General features: G+C 38.8%; 1 protein-coding gene across 4 annotated transcripts in view; it reads left to right on the top strand.

Annotated features, from left to right (window-relative positions):
• LOC116277441 (guanylate-binding protein 7-like) overlaps positions 1-9831 on the top strand; it is a 250349-nt gene that overhangs the window by 203458 nt on the left and 37060 nt on the right. The window lies entirely within an intron of this gene.

Below are 9831 nucleotides of genomic sequence, written 5' to 3'. Positions count from 1 at the left end.
AGAAGAAAACTGGGCATCCACTTCAGAAAGGAATAAGTAAAATTATTCCTGTTTACAAAGGGCATAGTCTTATATGAAGAAACTGTAAAGACTTCACCAAAAAAAACCTCTGTTATAAGTAATAAATGAATTCAGCAAGTTTGTAGGACATAAAATCAACATGCAAAAATCAATTGCATTTTTATACACTAACAATAAAACCAATCCAAAAAGGAAATTAAGAAAACAATCTCATTATAATACATCAAAAAGAATAAACTAATAAATTATTGTATATGAATATAAAACAATTAATAAAATTAAACCCAGAAGGCAAAAGACTTATACACTAAAAACCACAAAACTTTGATAAAAGAAATTTTAAATGACACAAATAAATGGAAGACATTCCATGTTCATGATTACAAGACTTAATATTGCTAAAATGTCCATACTACCCAACACGATCTAGAGATTCAATGCAATCTCTATCAAAAGCCCAATGGTGTCTTTTTCAGAAACATTAAAAGCCAACCTAAAATTCACATGGACTCTCTAGGGAATAGCCCTTGCAATCTTGAAAAAGAATCAAGTTGGAGGACTCACACTTCCTTGTTTTGTAGTATCTTTGTCTGACTTTGGGATCAGGTACTGCTTGCCTCATAGAGTGAATTTGGAAGTGATCCCTCCTCTTCAGTTTTTGTGGAGGGTATCAAGGGGATTGATGCTAATTGTTCTTCATTTCTTACTTTCCCATCAACAGGGCACAAGTGTTCCCTTTTCTTTATATTATTGGCCAACACTTATTATTTGTTGGATTCTTGATATTAGCTGTTCTGATAGATATGAGGTGATATTATGGTTTTGATTTGCATTTCTCTGTTGATTCGTGATGTTGAGCATCTTTTTATGTGTCTGTTGGACATCTGTACATCATCTTTGGAAAAATGTCTGTTCAAATCCTCATTTTTAATCAGGTTATTTGGTTCTTAGATGTTGAGTTGTATGAGTTCTTTCTATATTTTGGATACTAACCCCTTATCAGATATATCATTTGCAAAACTTCTCCGATTCAGTAGGTGGCCTTTTGTTTTGTGGATAGTTTTCATTGCTGTGCAGGAGCTTTTTAGTTTGATGTCATCCCTTTTGTTTCCTTTTCCTTTGTAATTCCCAGCTGAGGACATATGTAGATAGTTCTGCAGTTCAATATGAAAAAACGCCTTACATTCGTATATTTTTAGTTTCCCTAGAACTATTGCCCACACTAACATTCAGTGATTATCAGAAGTACCCTAATAGAAGAAAAACTGAAAACTGAGAGAAAATGTTTGATGATCTGACAAATTTTTAAAATTTGTTGTTGGTTACGATTGCTTTGTACATTTAAATAAATATTTACTTCTTGATTTTTATTTTTGCATCTTTGAAAGTGGACTCCCAAAATATAAAAATGCAGCCCCTCCCCCAAGTTCTGCATCCATCCCAATGAGAAATAATGGAAGAATGAGCCTCTAAATGATAGTGATTATTTTGACCTATAAAATTCTGTTTTATAAATGTACACTCACACCTAAGTGTGGGGCACCTTTGGACATGAGAGCTCTTTCTGACTTGGGCTCCAGGACAGGCCTGAATGTTACTGTTTGAAGTGACCCCCACATTAGTCAGAGGGCTGGAAGCAGTGGGGAACATGAGAATGTTGCTTAGCACTTCATAGACTAAAGGGACATGCAAGTCTCTCGGTGTCATGAAACGTCCCTCTCACCAAGATGAAAGAGTACAATGTAAAGCCCCCCTCAGAGGTGGGACTGGGTCAGAACAGGGAGATCCTCAGACACCTCGCCGTCTGCTCTCTTCCTGTCAACCTGTAAGCAAGAAATGTCCTCTTCTTCCTGTTAAATACATTAGTCCTGGATAGGTAGCTTCCTCTAGGTGCTATGTGGGTCCTCCCCTTCCACGTGGAGACAAACTACTTTCTGCATCTCTTCTCCCTTCTTTAACGGTTACCCCGCCATCCAATCTGTGTCCTGTTCCCATCATTTCACTAAATCTGTCCTTGTCAAGTTTGCCGATCACCTTCCTTTGGACTTCTTCTCAGAATACACTGCATATAATCCAACACTCAACAATCTCTATCCCATTTCCTGAGAATTTCATCCCTTGCTTATTTTTCTCCAGATCACTCACCATCATCTAACACACATGAGGACTTTTCTTTTCTTTTTTTTTTTTTTTTGGAAATTACCTGATGACTCTAGTAGACAAGAGCTGTTCACTTTGTTCACTTCTGGATCCTGAGCCCTTAGAACTGTGCCCAGCACAAGGTAGGGACTCCACAAATATTGGTTGAATTAATAGGACATCACATTTTCCTGGAACTCCGAGAACCTTTTCTGGCCACTTCTCTCATCTCCTTCATGTCCCATCCCACCTCTGACCCCTGAAATGTTAGTGTTCTCAAGGCTCTGGCACACATCCTTTGCTTTTCTCATTCTATCCATTTTACACATCACGTGGGCATCACTAACACATAAGTAGTTTGGTTGTCTAACAAATCCTGCCCGTTTAGCTGGGCATTCGGGCCTCATTATGGATTCTGCAACTAGGTTTCAAGACTCAGTCCTCATGTTCCACTACGGGAAACCTGTTTCAGGCCTGCACCAGGGTGATAGCTCAATGCTGTCCTTCCTCTGATGGCAGCTTCCTCACTGAATTGTCCTCCTCCTAGGATGACACAGATAAGGAAGCAGAAGTGCTACGTGAAGGTGACCAGGAATATAGATTTGTCACCTCCTCCCTCTCACATATTCTGCTTATGAATGCATGTCTTATCTTTCTTCTTGCCCATCAGATAAAATTATACAAGTTAACAGAGGTTACCTTATTTCTGTACTGCTATGGCATCTAGTTTCTAAAGGTATGTGGTGAATTAGGGACAAAACATGTTTCCTGAGAAAATTCTTAATATATAATTAAGACTGGAACTCCTGTCTTGGCCAAAGTAGAAGCAACTCCTCTTCCTGTTGGGCTGTTACTTTTTTACAAGTCTAATCCGTGTGGTCACTGGGCCACCCGTACCATCTGCTGTCACTGTATGCTGTCTGCTTCTCCTCCCTTGCAGGCTTCCGTCTGGGCTGTACAGTGAGATCTGAATCCAGGACATCTAGCTGTGTTATAGACCCCATTCCTTCAAACTCTGGTCCTTTTAGACACAGATGGCCTGGACATTGAGGATCATGGGAAAATCATCTTTGCTCTTGCCTTTTAATTTGCCATGTTAATTCAACTTTTGTGACATATTCCTGCAAAATGTAAAACTAAATTATAGATAATGAAGTTAAATTCTCTTACTTTAAACATATTTCTGTGATCAGTACAAATAGATTTCTATTTCAGGGCAACATTTTCATCTCATTTTTAACACTGTGAAGAATAACACAATTTAGTAAATATTTTATTTAACAGGTGAATCCAGGGCTTTGTATTAAGTCCTATAGACACTACCGTGAGGAAGGTAATGGACCAGAGGCTAGTTGGTGGGACAACAGTACAAAGCATGATCAGTATAGGATGCCGTGGATGCAGCCCAATTGGACACATAGATGAAGTTTCATGGTGAGACAACATCTAAACTGTAACCTATGAGGTCGATGGGAGATACCAGTTAAAATGTGTGGAGTTATGAGGTTGGATATAAGAGCTTTGAAAACAGGGTTCCAATGAAGGATTATACTTATATTGCATTCATTCACAGAACTAGAACAAGTCATAATAAAATTTATATGGAATCACAGAAGACCCAGAATTGCCAAAGCATTTCTGAAGAAAAAGAATGTGGCTGGAGGAATAACCCTCTCAGACTTCAGACAATACTACAGAGTTACAGTAAGCAAAACAGCATGGTATTGGTACAAAAACAGACATATGGATCAATGCAATAAAATAGAGAACCCAGAAATGAATCTGCAATGTTTTAGTCAATTTACCTTAGACAAAGGAAGCAAGAACATGCAATGGAATAAAGACAGTCTCTTCAGCAAATCATGTTGGGAAAACTGGACAGCAGCATGTAAATCAGTAAAGGTAGAACACTCCCTCACACCATACACAAAAATAAACTCAAGATGAATTAAAGACTTAAACATAAGACAAGACACAATAGACCTCCTCAAAGAAAATATAAGCAAAACATTACCTCACATACATCTCAGCAATGTTCTCCTAGTGCAGTCTACTCAAGCAATACAAATAAAAGCAAAAATAAAAAAGTGGGACCTAATTATACTTATAAGCTGTTGTACAGCCAAGGAAACCATAAGCAAAGCAAAATGACAACCTACAGAATGGGACAGACTATTTGCAAAAGATGAAACTGACAAAGGCTTGATCTCCAGAATACATAAGCAGCTCTTACAACTTAATAGGAAAAAAAGAAACAACCCAATCCACAAATGGGCAGAAGACCTAAACAAGCAGTTCTCCAATGAAGACATACAAATGATCAATAGGCACATGAAAAAAATGCTCTATATCACTAATTATGAGAGAAACGCAAGTTGAAGCTACAATGAGGTATCACCTCACACCAATGAGAATGGCCATCATTCAAAAGTCCACAAATGATAAATGCTGGAGAGGCTGTGAAGCAAAGGTAACCCTCCTATAATGTTACACAGTTGATGGGAATGCAGTTTGGTGCAGCCACTGTGGAAAACAGTATGGAGCTTCCTCAAAAGACTAGGAATAGACTTACCATACGACCCAGCAATTCCACTCCTGGGCTATATCCAGAAGGAACTCTAATTCAAAAAGACACCCACACCCCAATGTTCACAGCAGCACTACTTACAATAACCAAGACATGGAAACAACCTAAATGTCCATCGACAGATAACTGGATAAAGAAGATGTGATATATTTATGCAATGAAATACTATTCAGCTATAAAAAATGACAACATACTGCCATTTGCAGCAACATGGATGTATCTGGAGAAGGTCATTCTAAGAGAAGTAAGCCAGAAAGAGAAAGAAAAATACCATGTGATATCACTCATATGTGGAATCCTACAAAAGAAAAAACAAAAAAGACAAGTGAACTTAAATATAAAAGAGAAATAGACTCACAGACATAGAATACAAACTTGTGGTTGCCAGGAGGGAGTAGGGTGGGAACGGATAGACTGGGAGTTGGAGATTTGCAGGTAATGACAGATATATATAGAACAGACAAACAAGTTTCTACTGTATAGCACAGGGAAATATATTCAAGATCTTGTAGTAACTCATGGTGAAAAACAATCTGAAAATGAATATATGAGTATTCATGTATGACTGAAAATTTGTGCTATACACCAGCAATTGACACAACACTGTGAGCTGACTATAACTCAATTAAAAAGACAATAAATTGTATTTAGTAAAGCTTTAGCTGCACTAGAAACTTTCATAAAGGTTTTGGTCTAAGTTTTGGGCTTTGAAGATTGATTCTTCACTGACTTCTAAAAAGCATGAGCTTGACTGAAGGAAAATATAGTAAATGTGATAATTTTAGGTATACTGATTTTCTCTGTTAGGTGAAATCAATAATTTTGATATTACTCAAGCCAGAGTCTACACTGAAAGTAGGACCGGCAGATTGGAGACTCCCATTATTGAAAAAAAGGGAGGGGGAGGATTTAGAAATTCTAAATTAAAGTTATTTTTAATTTAAAAATTGGAAACAGTTTTCAATTATATTTAAATTTTTCAGTATAAAGTCTAAAACTTAGATGGGCTCAATGTTGAAATTGATTGTACTTTGACCTAAGCTTATTTTTATCTGACTGCATTTGTTTAGGGGACCAAGATATATGAAACTGTAACTGACTGGTGGATGTAGAGCTGCTTGCTAATCTCAGCACTTGCAGTGGGATCTGGGTGGTGTCTAATTCCATGTGCCCAGCCTTCAGGGTTCTTCACATCATGCCCTAACTCTCCTTGTCTCTCACTCCAACAGAGCGATCCACTACCTCAGCCAAATGTCATAACTCTACCACACTTTTCACATGATGGTGCTTTTAACAGTTCTGACTTGGCTTGTGTTGGTCCTTCCACCTGCACGATCCTCTCATCTCCACTGATCTACATTCTACCAGTACTGTAATGCCCAGCTATTTCCCCTACTGCCATCATTTCATAATCAGATATAGACTCGTCTTGCTCTGTCTCCAAAGATACTTGTTTTTGTTAACTGAATTTACTCCTTTGTGTTTTACACTATAGCTTTGGTTCCACTGCTGGCAGAGATGATAAACTTGGTCACAGTTTTATGTTTATTTTAGTTGTGTGCCCATCCAGAAAGTCATTTTCTTGAGGACAAGGACTGTCACATGGAACTTTGCATAAACACAACTAAATACACTGCCCGGTATTTAGCAGACACCCAATGAATTGTTGTTGAATTGAATCAAATAGCATTATGTTTCTAGTATTGCCATAATAAATAAAATTTGCTAAAGATATAATGCCCTGCTTATTAGTTCACACCTATGTTCTAGACCTTGTACAAATGAATTAAATAGTGATTGAATGAATGAATGAAAGAAGAACAAACTTCTTTGCCCCTTGCTCTAATACACTTTCTAGGGTGACCCTAAGAATGACTCGTGGGCCCTTGCACTGGCTGTGCTTCTGAGTAGCAATTTTGCCTACAGTAGCATGGGCACCATCATCAAGCAGGTGGACCAAACCTCCAAGTTTTACTGAGATCACAGTTATGGCAACTGAGACTGTTTCTTTTTTCCTGGGAGTCAGTCATCATGGTTGGAAATGGGACACTAGGCAAAAGTTAATATTTATAAAATTTTTTTATCAGATCTGGAAATTCACAATGTAAAACTCTTCTCCTTCCTTAAGCTCAGTTCCCAGCTCTGTGACTCAACTAACACAGCCAATTAGGGAAAAACCTTCCTTGACACCTGATGAAGTAGGAGATTCCACCGAGTTTTTATATTTTTCCCCAGGTTTTGCTGGGACTGTCTGGATTTCACCCTGGAGAAGAAAATAGATGGACACCCCATCAATGAAAATGAGTACTGGAAGATGCTTTGAAGCTGCTTCCAGATACCACAGATAGCCTGGGTGGTAGCTGGTTTAGTAGTGGATAGGATCAAGTGAGCACCATCACTCAGAACTTGACTTCAATCATAATTGACCCTGGACTGAAAACCATGCTAACAGTGGTGATGGTTAAGTGCAAATGGTGATTGATATTCTTGGGTTATTACTTGTAAAACTCCTGTGCTGGATAAGCTCACTGAAGAAAATTGTACTAGTTAGGGTTTTCCAGAAAAACAGAACACACACACACACACACACACACACACACACACACATAGAGATATTATGTATAAAAATTATATATAATTATAAGAGTTATAAGAATTGGCTCATCCAATTATGAAGGCCAAGTAGTACCACAATCTGTCTGCAAGCTGGAGAACCAAGAAAGTCACTGGTGTTATTCAGTCTGAGTCTGAAGGCCTGAGACCAGGGATTGGATGATGTCCACCCACATTCATGAAGGTGGACCTTTTTACTCTATTGAATCAAATATTAATCCCTCCAGAAACCCCCTCACAGACCTACTTAGAAATAATGTTTTACCAGCTCTCTGGGTATCCCTTAGCTCTTTCAACTTGACTCATACATTTAACAATCCCCATATTTGAAAACCAATGTTGGGGCAAATGACTTTATACCAATTGACACCATGAAAATAATTTTCCAGGCTACAGTCAGTGCTGTAACTCCCCAAGGCTCACATACATACGTTCCGAGTTTGTGCTCCTCCTATTTTGTACTGCCAAAAAGAGCTCATCAGAGCAGGACTTAATACACATAGAATCTCAAGAAATAAAATAATTTCACCTAAAAATACGTTTTACAAAGCATATTTTGGTAGTGCCTGGACAGTTGCATTTTCCAGAGAAAGAATATATACACACCTAAATTTTCACCCCAAAATGACGTATCCTTCCAGAAGGCTACCGAGCCCTTCACTTTACTTTGCCTAGGACCTAACTCTTATGCATTGGAGTATCATTTTGTTATTTACCGTAGTGCATTGTTGTATTTAGCACAGTGAGTAACTGATGGCACCTAAGAAGAATATTCATTTTTGTTTACTCATTCATTTATTCCATCAGAAACATTTATTAAATAGTTAAACACCAGGTAAGTATCACAGAACGACTCTGTAAGGCACTGTCAAGTGTGATGAAATCTGATACAGATAAGAAGTGAGTTCCAAATTATATTTAGGTTGACCTTAATCTCCAGAGTTTTCTCTTAACAGAATTCCCAAACACATTTTTGGTTTATATGTGTTTGTGTGTGTGTGTGTGTGTGTGTATACACATAAGGTCTGATTTGTATATTTGTTCCACTCTTATCCACATAGTATTTTCTCAAGGAACATTGTATTCTTTCTGGCAGTACTGTATTACTTTACTTTAGGGCCCTTCATTTCAGCCATGGAGACAGTAGGATCACGAGGAATTATGACCATGTTTTCATTAAACTCTCATTTAATACACATTTAATAAACCCTTAATTCACTAAGCTCCATACCAGTGCTAAGAAAGCCAACCATGTGTTTCTTCACTTAGGCTGCCTGCCTCTCCTTCTTCACTTGAAGTACTTCCTTGACTCTTGGCTGGTGCAGAAAATGATGTTCCTTCTCTTTGCTGGATTAGCACAATTTCATTTGCAATAATGTGACACCAGATTGAGTTAAAGGAAATTTAAATACATAGGAGCTACAGTGATGCAAATGTTCCCAGAAACAGTCTTGCCTGAAGGCTGTCCATTCAATGACCACGATTTTGCCATGTCTGCAGGTAAAAAAATCTCCAACCCCAGAATTGCAACATGCCCAGAGTGTATCAGGCTGTTCTTTCTAAAATGGAAGTTTTGTCCTTGACCAGCTAACAAGTGACCAAAATCTCTGATTCCATATCGATAAAATGCCAGAAGACCTGCTGAATAGTAATTTCCTAGGGCATTCAAACTTTTTCTAGTCCTATTTCTTCACCGATGCAAAAAAGACCAAGACCACAAAAGAAAGGGTCATTGTCACTGGGAACCATGAGTCACCCAGGTCCCAAAGCATGTCTCTGTGTTCAGTATGTCTGGTAGACCTTTGGTTATACTGTGAGTTCATCAGTATATGGTTTTCCCATAAAGCTTTAAGATTTGACTCCCTAACTTCTTCAATATAAAGCCATATGGGAGGTTGGCTGGAATGGCATCTAAATTCTCCTCCCGGATTTATAAAGCTGGGGCATTAGGAGGAAAGATTTTCTTCAGGGTCAGCCCCATCTTGGGGGCAGGCTTTATGCGGTTCCCTGTTGTAGACACTGCTGTAGCTGGAATCAACTCCTTGGAATCCTACAAGCTAAACATACTGTCTGAGCTCTGGGCCTTTGCACGCAGTGCACAGACTTCTTCAAGAGACACTCTTGCTTCCCCCTCTGGTCCTCCTTGTTTGCCAGCCTCCGTTCCTCCTTATGGTCTCCTACTTCCTGACTTCCTGAGACTGGGTGAGGGGACGCTCATCTCTGCGGCCATTGTGCCTTCCTGTGCTCACTCCTATCAGCAAGTTCCATACAATCATAAAGTTGAAGGTTCCCTGTGCACGTCTGTTTCCCCTACTATCTCTTGATCTCAGGGATTTGGTCACTGTCATGTATCTTCAGTTCTCAGAACAGAGCCCACCATGTAAGCAGCTGGTGTGGGTTGCACCAACACAGGAACAACCATGCAATGTACCATGTCCTCACTGTATTCCCCACTCCCCCAAGGTTCTCAA

The sequence above is a fragment of the Vicugna pacos genome, chromosome 13, assembly GCF_048564905.1.
Source record: "Vicugna pacos chromosome 13, VicPac4, whole genome shotgun sequence".
In the NCBI taxonomy this organism is placed as follows: Eukaryota; Metazoa; Chordata; class Mammalia; order Artiodactyla; family Camelidae; genus Vicugna; species Vicugna pacos.
Note: the sequence above shows the minus strand (reverse complement) of the source record. Positions and strands in the feature narration are given on the sequence as shown.